General features: G+C 46.2%; 1 pseudogene; it reads right to left on the bottom strand.

Annotated features, from left to right (window-relative positions):
* Window positions 1-53: 53 nt before the first annotated feature.
* The window catches only part of LOC102492836 (tubulin-specific chaperone A pseudogene), a 14,955-nt pseudogene continuing 5,748 nt past the window's right edge, over window positions 54-9,260 (bottom strand).

Consider the following 9,260-nt stretch of genomic DNA (forward strand, 5'->3'; position numbering starts at 1 on the left):
AAATAATGAATTGTAGAATGGACCCCAAGATTTAATGCAAAAAACAGCCTGTACAGAAAAGTTTCAGGCTTCTAACTTCACTGAATCCAGTACTAAACGTGCTTCTTTACATTCTTCAGCTTCTTCCAAATCTTTTTCATTTTCTAATATCTGCTGGAGATCCATATATGCCACTTCCAATCTGCGCTGGCAATCTGGGGTCATTGTCTGGGACTCTTGGAGGATCTCTGCCTGCTTTTTAATGGCATAATTTTCCCCATCTTCAGCTCTCATTTTTTCCCATCTTTTCTTCTTGTTGTTTTGCTTCTTTTTCATACATCGCTTTTTCTTTGACCAATTGCTTCACCATGCCGGGCATGATCTGGATCTGCCTCATGCGAGGATCAGTCTTGGTCCCTGGAATGCCAGGAAGCCGGTTGATACGTTTTCAAAAAGTTAAAATGAGTCAGCTTCTTATAACTTTGTTCTATTTTCGTCTTTCGCACTTTTTTCCCCCTTTTCATGTGATTTATAAATAAGTCTAAATTTAACACACTGGGAAATTTACCCAATGCTTTTACTTATTTATTGTAATTTATTTTCTCAATAGTGCATGCACTCTCCACGGAGAGAGGCAGGGGGAAAGTGAGCAAGCACTCCCATAGGGAGAAGGCTCCACCACAATCCTTTCTCTTCCATTCTCCTGTCGGGATTTTGGGCATACACGCACATGCGCCTGGCATGATTTTCAAGCCACTGGATCCAGGACTCAAATGTCATGGGAGTCGAATTGCACATTCTGCCACAGGGGATCTAGCCACTTAACCACCACACCAGCGCTGGGCCCATACCTAACTCTTTTAAACACCTTGGTGTAAGGCTCTCATCTCTTTATAAAATAACCCTCCCTCTTCATTTGTGACTACTCACTACCCCTTTGTCATCCTTTTTTTTCCCTTCAACAGAAATGTTATTCAGTTCATTCAGAAAATATTGCAAAATAAATTTCAGTTGCAATTTTACATGCATTGAAAATACAGATGATATTTATAACAATAACTTACAGGTACAAATTAGTGATAAGAACAGTTTCACTGAAGATTGTAAACATTTTGCACTCCGGCTGGTCCTTTTCTTTTTTAGGCAAAGTGCTAAATGACTTAAATGAACAGATACACATTATTGTGGACTATTTCAAACAACACACAAAAATGTTTTGATTTGTTTTTCTCTTGTAAACAAGTTTATCTTTTATTACTTTTTTTCCCCTTAAAAGAATGACTGTCTGTGGCAGCATAATCCAATGCCCGTGAGGCTGACCTGTGTGGGAAGGGTCCATGTTCATGTCCTGAGACCTTCTGGAACAAGCCAGCCATGCGAGTACCCATGATGTGGGATTGGCTAAGGCAAAGGGGCATCGTGACACCAAAACACTTTTTATAAGTGCTGTCTATGTCTATCACCCATGGAAAGAATAAATAAGCTTAAAAACTAAAAAGCATGGTGTTCATTATTTGTGTTTCTATATTCAATGCATTGATCTAGAATACACACTGAAGAATGTGCAATTTTTGTTTTGTTTTGTTGTTTTTAGAGAGATTTTTGCTATAGGGCACATGAGCTCACCAGAGAGACAGAGAAAGATAGAGAGACAGAAAGCAAGAAATCACCCCCCAGGGAGGATGGTCACGCCGTAACCTTTTCTCCTCCATTGTCCTCTTGGAATCTTGTGCACACATGCACACATGCCCGGCGTGAGTGTAAGCCACCAGATCCAGGACTCGAACTGCAGTCGACTACATAAGAGTCCAGCGACATAGCCATTACGCTAACTGCTGGTCCCTGTTTTGTTGTTTTTAGAGGGAGATTTTTGCTATAGGGTCCGTGGGCTTGCCAGAGAGACAGAGAAAGACAGAGAGACAGAAAGCGAGAAATCATCCCCAGGGGGGATGGCCACGCTACAATCCCTTCTCCTCCATTCTCCTCTCGGGATCTTGGGAATGCACGCACATGCGCCGGCGTGAGTTTTAAGCCACTGTGTCCAGGAGGAACACCTATGTGGGAGTCCCGTGATGTAACCATTATGCCATCTGCTGGTCCCAGAATATGCAGTTTTTTTCAGTATAGTTTTGTCAGCAGATGAACCGGGACCCAATTTACATTTCTTCAATTCCAATCTCTAATTAATTCTTCACGAATCCTTCTGGCGAGCTACGAGGAGACTGTGCCTTCCCAGTTGGCTGCCTGCCCTGGCTTAGAGCCCCACGCCTTGCACCTTAGCCTGTGCGGCAGTCCAGGCCCAAATATGGAAGAGCCAGATCAGATGGAGGGCTGAGCTGGGAGCAGGGTGGCCTGCACCTGTTGGAACTGCAAGTCCTGGACCCTGCACCTCACTCCTCACTCCCTTCAGCTCTCCAGGCTGGACATGTACCCTTTCTGTCCTGGCCTGTTTCCGACACGCTGTCTATTAACTGGAAGGTGTGTGAAAGAAGAGAGTGGCGGAGGGGGCAGAGGCAGGGGCTGAGCGGGTCCAGGCACCCCAGAGACCTGATGGTTCTAGCTGACCTAGAGTCATCTCTCTGGGAGTCAGGGATCCAGCTCTACCCTGGAGAAATGGTCCTCCAGCCCACACGGCTGTGTCAGGGAGAGGGTACACAGTATTTCCCACCTAAAAATAAAATTGTTTGAATTCAGGAACAATAATTAGTCATAGAATTTTTGTAATAAATACTTAATAAAACCTTACCCAACATTTTACCTCAGGATAAAAAGCAGTTTTAAATTTATCTCAGAGATAATAGCAACAAAAGAAAATTAAAAACTATGCACTGGAGCCACCAGGTGGCATGATGGTGAATACACTGGATCCCATATGGCCAACTCCACGGTTCGAGTCCCAGACTGGGCAGGCAGCTTGAACATCACACTGGGCATGTGTGCGTGTGTACTATGAATCCTGGGAGGAGAATGTGCGAGAAGGGATTGCAGTGTGGCTATCCTCCCTGGAGAGTGATTTCTCACTTTCTCTGTCTCTGTGTCTCTCTGTCTCTTTCTGATGAGAGCATCCACCCTATGGCAACACTCTAAAACAAAACTCTATGTTTTCCGGGCTGGTTCTGTGGTCCGGCGGTTATGGCAGCCAGATCCCACGTGGCCAACCGCATGGTTTCAGCCTCAGCCTGGGACTTGAGAAACACTGGGCTCATGCGCATGTGTGCCAGGATCCTGGAAGCGATGGCTGTGCTACCACACCCTCCTGGGGGTACTTTCTCCTCCTCTCCCTTCCCCCTCTCCTCTGGTGAGTACACACACCCTCAGGCAAAATAATTAAATAGAAATAAATAAATAAATAAATCTCCACTTTTTTCCATCCCATATTAGATAAACGTAAGCATCCTCAACTTGGAATGAATACAAAGTTATTCATAACTGGCTCCCCTCGTTAGGTACAACCATATAAAATAGCTATTTCTGTAGATAAAAATAGCTGACCGTAAATAATGTTTTAGGGTTAACCTCAAGCTCTGGCCTCACTTCCTGCTGGTCCCTAACTCACTTCACACCCTGGGCCTCTGTCCTCTGCTGGAATTTGGATCCCGCGTCCTTTATGCCCTGTCGACTCATGCGTGTCTTTCTCATCTTGGTTCTAGACGGCATGTCCTTGAGCTCGTCCCAGGGCTCCCTCTGACCCTCCGCAGCAGCTCCGCTGAGCACGGCATGGACACAGCCAGCGGCCGACCTTCCCGCCTGCCTGCTGTGGGCCGGTCGTCCTGGCAGGCCTCCAGGCGTTGGCAGGCATGTTTGTCCCCCCTGCCTGGTACAGCACATACACTTCGTGGAACCCAGTTGAACAGAACAGATCAAAACTGCCACGCAGATAAGGCTTGCCAATACATTAATCTGACTTGGGGGGTTCATAGCCATGTTTGAATTTCAGATTTTTTTTTTTTTTTTTGAGATTTTTTGCTATAGGGCACGTGCGTTGGCCAGAAAGACAGAGAGACAGAGACAGAAAGCGAGAAATCACCCCCCAGTGGGGATGGCCACGCCACAACCCCTTCTCCTTTTGGGATCTGGGACACGCACGCACATGTGCTCGGCGCGAGTTTAAGCCACTGGGTCTGGAACTCGAACCGCAGTGGACTACATGGAAGTCCAGCGACATAGCCATGATGCCAATTGTTGGCCCCACATTTCAGAACTCTTTGGGGGATTTGAGCCTGGCCAGTGCTTTCAGTAATTGGCGGCATGATGCATTAATTAAATGAACAGTTCGTTTTGAGAACTGAAGGAGATAGATGAAGCCAACGCTGTACTTTTAGCCACGATATTTATATCATAGTAGATGATCCAAGTTAAGAATTTCTCGAGTTGTATCGTGGTAGAAGAAAATTTTTATGGTATAAGAAATGCAAACTTTTATTTTCAAGTACTCTAAATGTGCAAAATTGGTTTTCGCCCAAATGTCCTCTTTACATACAGATCTGCAGAGACAGAGGTGAGATATTTGAGTGTCTTCCCTTTTCCCCACAAAAACCTACGAAGAAGATTACAGGCAAGCAGTAATAGTATCGATCGTAAATCATTGTCAGCCGTAATTATAGCAACCCGGCAGGGAAACTATATATGGTGTGAGAACGGACAATGCTGAGCCGTGGGGGAAGGTGAGCAAGCGTGTTCGTGCAAGGATAGAATGTTCCCAGATAAAGTGGGTTGCCTGGTGGAGAGGGAGACCGCCAGCCGCCAGCGAGCAAGTCTGCTCTCAGGTCACATTGTTGCGGTGGCCCCTAGGGAAGAGAACGCCACGGCTGGCAGCAATTCCGCGGCACATCCACCTGAGGACCACGCTGCAGGCTAGGAAGAGTGACAGCGCCACCTATCCCAAATGCAGTGAAACAACAGGAAGTAGCAAGGGTAAACAGGAGGCAAAGAGGGGGCCCCCCTCCGGGGCGATACTGTGTGGTGTGGAGCACTCTCAGTGAGAGTGACCTTCCTAGGCCAGCAGGTGGCGTGGTGGTGAAGTCACTGGATTCTCAACCACGGTTCAAGTCCTGGACCCAGCAGTTTGAAAAATCACAATACATAAATCAATACATGAAAGTTTGAAAAAGTTTTAAAAAGGAAAAGAAAGCCTTCCTGTGGCAGCCTCCATTTTTCCTTTGCACGCCAGCCACAACTTGGTAAGTCATCTTGGTCATCAGTTTGTAGCAAGAGCCCAATCCCTAGCACAGCGCTTAATAAAGTTTTCTTTTTTAATCCTCAGAGGGTGCATGCTCGCCAGAGAAAGAGAGAGAGAGGGGGAGCAAGGAAGCACCCCTACAATGGGGTGTGGTCACACTGCAGTCCCTTCTTCATTTCTCCTGTTGGGATTTGGGCATGCATATGCACCTGGAATTTTTTTCTTCTTTTTTTGGAGAGGTTTTTGCTATAGGGCGCTTGTGCTCACCAGAAAGACAGAGAGAGACAGAAAGTGAGAAATCACCCCCCCACACACAGGGGGGGGGATGGCCACGCTGCAATTCCTTCTCCTCCATTCTTCTCTTGGGATCTCGAGCATATACGCAAATGCACCCAGCATGAGTTTAAGACACCAGGTCCGGGATTCAAACCCCGGGTGACTACATGGGAGTCCAGCAACATAGCCATTACACTAACTGCTGGTCCTGCACCTGAAATTTTTTTCAAGTCATCAGATTTGAACTGCAATTGGCCATGTGGGATCCAGCTCCCTTAACTGCTGGGCTGTAAGGCCAGCTCACAGAGCTCTTGGATAGTTAAAACTCTCTCCCACAGGAAGAGGCGAAAATGGAGACCAAGAAGGAGGAACAGGACACCCCCACCCCCGGAGCAGCTACATGAGAATACCAAGGTTGCAACATAGCCTGTGCTCAGAAAGGGCTCTATGTCTTGGATTTTGTAGCTGTGTGTGTGGAGGAGGTGGCTAAGATTTCATGGTTCTTATTCTAATCAGTGTAAAATCTAAATATAGCCAAAGCAGTATTTTCTCCTCTTCTTCCTCTGCCTCCTCACTTGTTGCAGCACTCTGGCTCATCTGAGGAAGCAAGATGACCTTTCTAAACTCGGTGTTGCCCACTCTCAGTTCACACCGCGCCTGGTTCCATACCCATAGGGAGCCCGTTGTCCTTTTATTTCCCCTCCGAGTTCTCTGCCTGGCGTTTCCCATCTCCTTTCCTGGATCTCACCATTGTTCCGATGATGATTTCAAGCCTTCTCCAGGCCTTCATCCTGAGCTTTTTCTAGTTGTTTTTATTTATTTTATTTTAAGAGAGATTTTTTTGCTATAGGGTGAGTCCATTCACCAGTGAGACAGAGACACAGAAAGTGAGAAATCAACCCCCAGCGGGGAGCCTACGCTGCAATCCCTTTTCCTCCATCCTCCTCCAAGGATTTTGGGAATGTGCGCACACACACACTCACACACACACCATGATTTTTAAGCCCCTGGGTCCAGGATTGAAATCACGGTTGACTACAAGGGGGTCCAGCAATGTAACCCTTATGCCATCTGCTGGTCCCTTCCAGTTGTGTTTTATGTCTCTCTTGTTAGTTTTTGTTTTGTTTTGTTTGCCAGAGGGCACATGGATTGCTTGAGAGAGACAGAGAGAGCAAGATGGAAAGTGAGAAAGCACCCCTTCTGTGGGGCTTAGTCACACCGTAATCCCTTCTCTTCCATCTTTCACTCCTTTTAGGATTTGGGGCACACCTGCACACACTCCCAGGGTGTTTCTCATGATGCTGGGTCCATACTTGAATTGTGCAGTTGGCCACATGAAATTCAGCCACCTTTCCCACCATGCCACCAGCTGGCCTAGTGCTCTGTTTCTTGTAGCAATGGTGACAATGCTCTGTATGTGTGTGTGACAGTGCTATATGCTGTTTTCCTGAGTGTTTATTCGATGCCACACAGGAGCTTACATACATTTTGTACTCTCATTCATTATCTGATATTCTCTGTGTAACTCACTCATGGAGTTCGGTGTAATCATCTCCACCTTTCAAATTAAGAAACCAACTGGTGTGTGAGAGAGAGGAAGAAAGGCTTGATGGCAGTCAGAGATCACCAAGGCTGGAGGTCAGTCCGTTCTGTTGACCTCTAAACTCAAGCTCTCCCTACCTGGCAACTTCCACCACCAATAGTCATGTGTGTTTCCCCACCATCATCCTTTGTTCAGTTCTTCTTGCTTACGCCTGGGTGGCTTCATTCACGTTTCTTTCAAATTGTCCTTGCGTATTTGACTTGTGCTTTTGCATGGCTGTTTCCAAATTAGCCTTTCTGTTCTGACTTACATGCAGAGACAGCACTACTTAGCTCTCTCAGGGAAAGTGCCCTTTTCCCAGGGCCTTATAGAAAGATGAACTATCTGGTTAATTTCCTCAAGCTTCCCCAATTTCTGTGACTCTGAAAGTCCTCATCATGTCCTGTCCCATAACCACACAACTTTTATGCCAAATTTCAATCTTTTCTTTAGTGATGTGCTAGTAAAATACAGATGTCAGGTTGTCAGAAAAGTCATGATGTAGTTCTATACAGAAAAAAATACGTCATGACTTTTATGACTACCTAATACAAAGTTTTTCAATGTTCTTGATCTGACCTCCCCTGTAGCTTCCAAGGGCCTCTATTTGACACCTCTGACCAATTCATGAAGGAAGAGTTCAGGTTGTTGCAGTGGAAGCATCAAGAGAAATAAAGAGAGGACCAGTCCCAGGGCCTAGTGGTTAAGTAAGCTAGATCCCACATGGCTAACTGAGCGGTTTGAATCCTAGCCCCTGAAGCTTGAGAAACAAGCTGTGTGTGTGTGTGTACCCCAAATTCCAAGGGGATGTAGAAGGGATTGTGGCATGACTATGCCCCATTGGGGATGCTTTCTCTGTCTCCCTTTCTTTCTTTCTCTCTGATGAGTACACGTGCCCTTTGGCAACAAAAAAAGAGGAATAAAGGTTTGTATTCCTCTTCTGGCATTCAAAATAGGATTTCACAATGATGCCTAGTTTTAAAAACTAGTTTTGAAAACTAGGCATTTTGAAGAAATAAAAATATGAAATTTCTGTGTTTTCAACTTTGCATATGAAGAGACAGGCATGGTGCACTTGTTTCCAAAGATTTATTTAAGGAAAGTCCTGATCTAACAGAAGGAAGAAGTGGGTAGACTAAGGGGGAGAAGGGAGACTTTGGATGTGGTGAGGAAGATACCCCCAGAAGCCTGTCTGCCTGAGTATGCTGGAGAAAGGCTTCAAGAGAAGTCAGATAGGCCACTGATCCTGAGATTCGGAGACATGGCTGGAGGCACTAGAGGGAGCGAACTCAAGAGGTGACACCTCAGCCTCCGCAGAGCAGGGATGTGTGCAGATGTGCCCTGCTGCTGATTTAGGGGGAGCTGTGGTTCTTAGAACATCATTGGCCCATAGAACCTGGGCTTGGGAAAAGAAGGTCTCTGAAAGCAGGGAGCTCTAGCACCCAGAACCTCAGGACAGCCGAAGCCCATTTATCCAAGAAGTCATGTCACACCACCGTGTACACCGGAACAACGAGCAGCTGTGACCAGGCACTCTGCTGCAGAGCCGGCAAGGTGGCCAGGTCTCCAGGACACGGTTTCAAGTTTCTTCTATGGATCCACCAACCATGGGATGACGGGAGCCAGATTTCTCTCCCATATGTAAGAGGCCATCTTGGAAAGGATCAGGAGAAGGAAGGGTATCTGAGAGACGAAGATAGACTAATTATGAAAGCAACTCAGGCTCACAGAAAAGAAGAAAACAATACTCCTGATCCCATGCAGAGAGAATGGTTTTTAACATCTTGCAATGGATCCTGTTCTCCAGACTCTTCTTAATTCCTTCCTCTCTCTGTCTCTGCCTCTCCCGTGGCTCTGCATGTACTATTCATGTGTCCTTTAGCACATGTGTCATTGGTAACATCAAGGTAATAGTAATACCAATTCCATAGAGCTGCTCTAGAATTAAATTTTTTTTATTACCAGAGGGCACATATGACACTGAGAGAGCACACATTCCCCTGCGGGGGGTGGTCACATTGTGATCCCCCCATTTTTTTGGTCATAGGGAGCATGCACTTGTTGGAGAAAGAGAGAGAGAGAAGGAAAGTGAGAAATCACACCTCATCCCCCTCAGGAGGATGACCACACTGCAATCCATTCTCCTCCATTCTCCTCTTAGGATTTTGGGCATGCACACACATATGCCTGACATATTTTCAAGTTGCTAGCTCCATGACTTGGACTTGAACTGCAGTCGACCCT

Source organism: Tupaia chinensis, unplaced genomic scaffold (assembly GCF_000334495.1).
Source record: "Tupaia chinensis unplaced genomic scaffold, TupChi_1.0 Scaffold000340_1, whole genome shotgun sequence".
Lineage (NCBI taxonomy): Eukaryota > Metazoa > Chordata > Mammalia > Scandentia > Tupaiidae > Tupaia > Tupaia belangeri.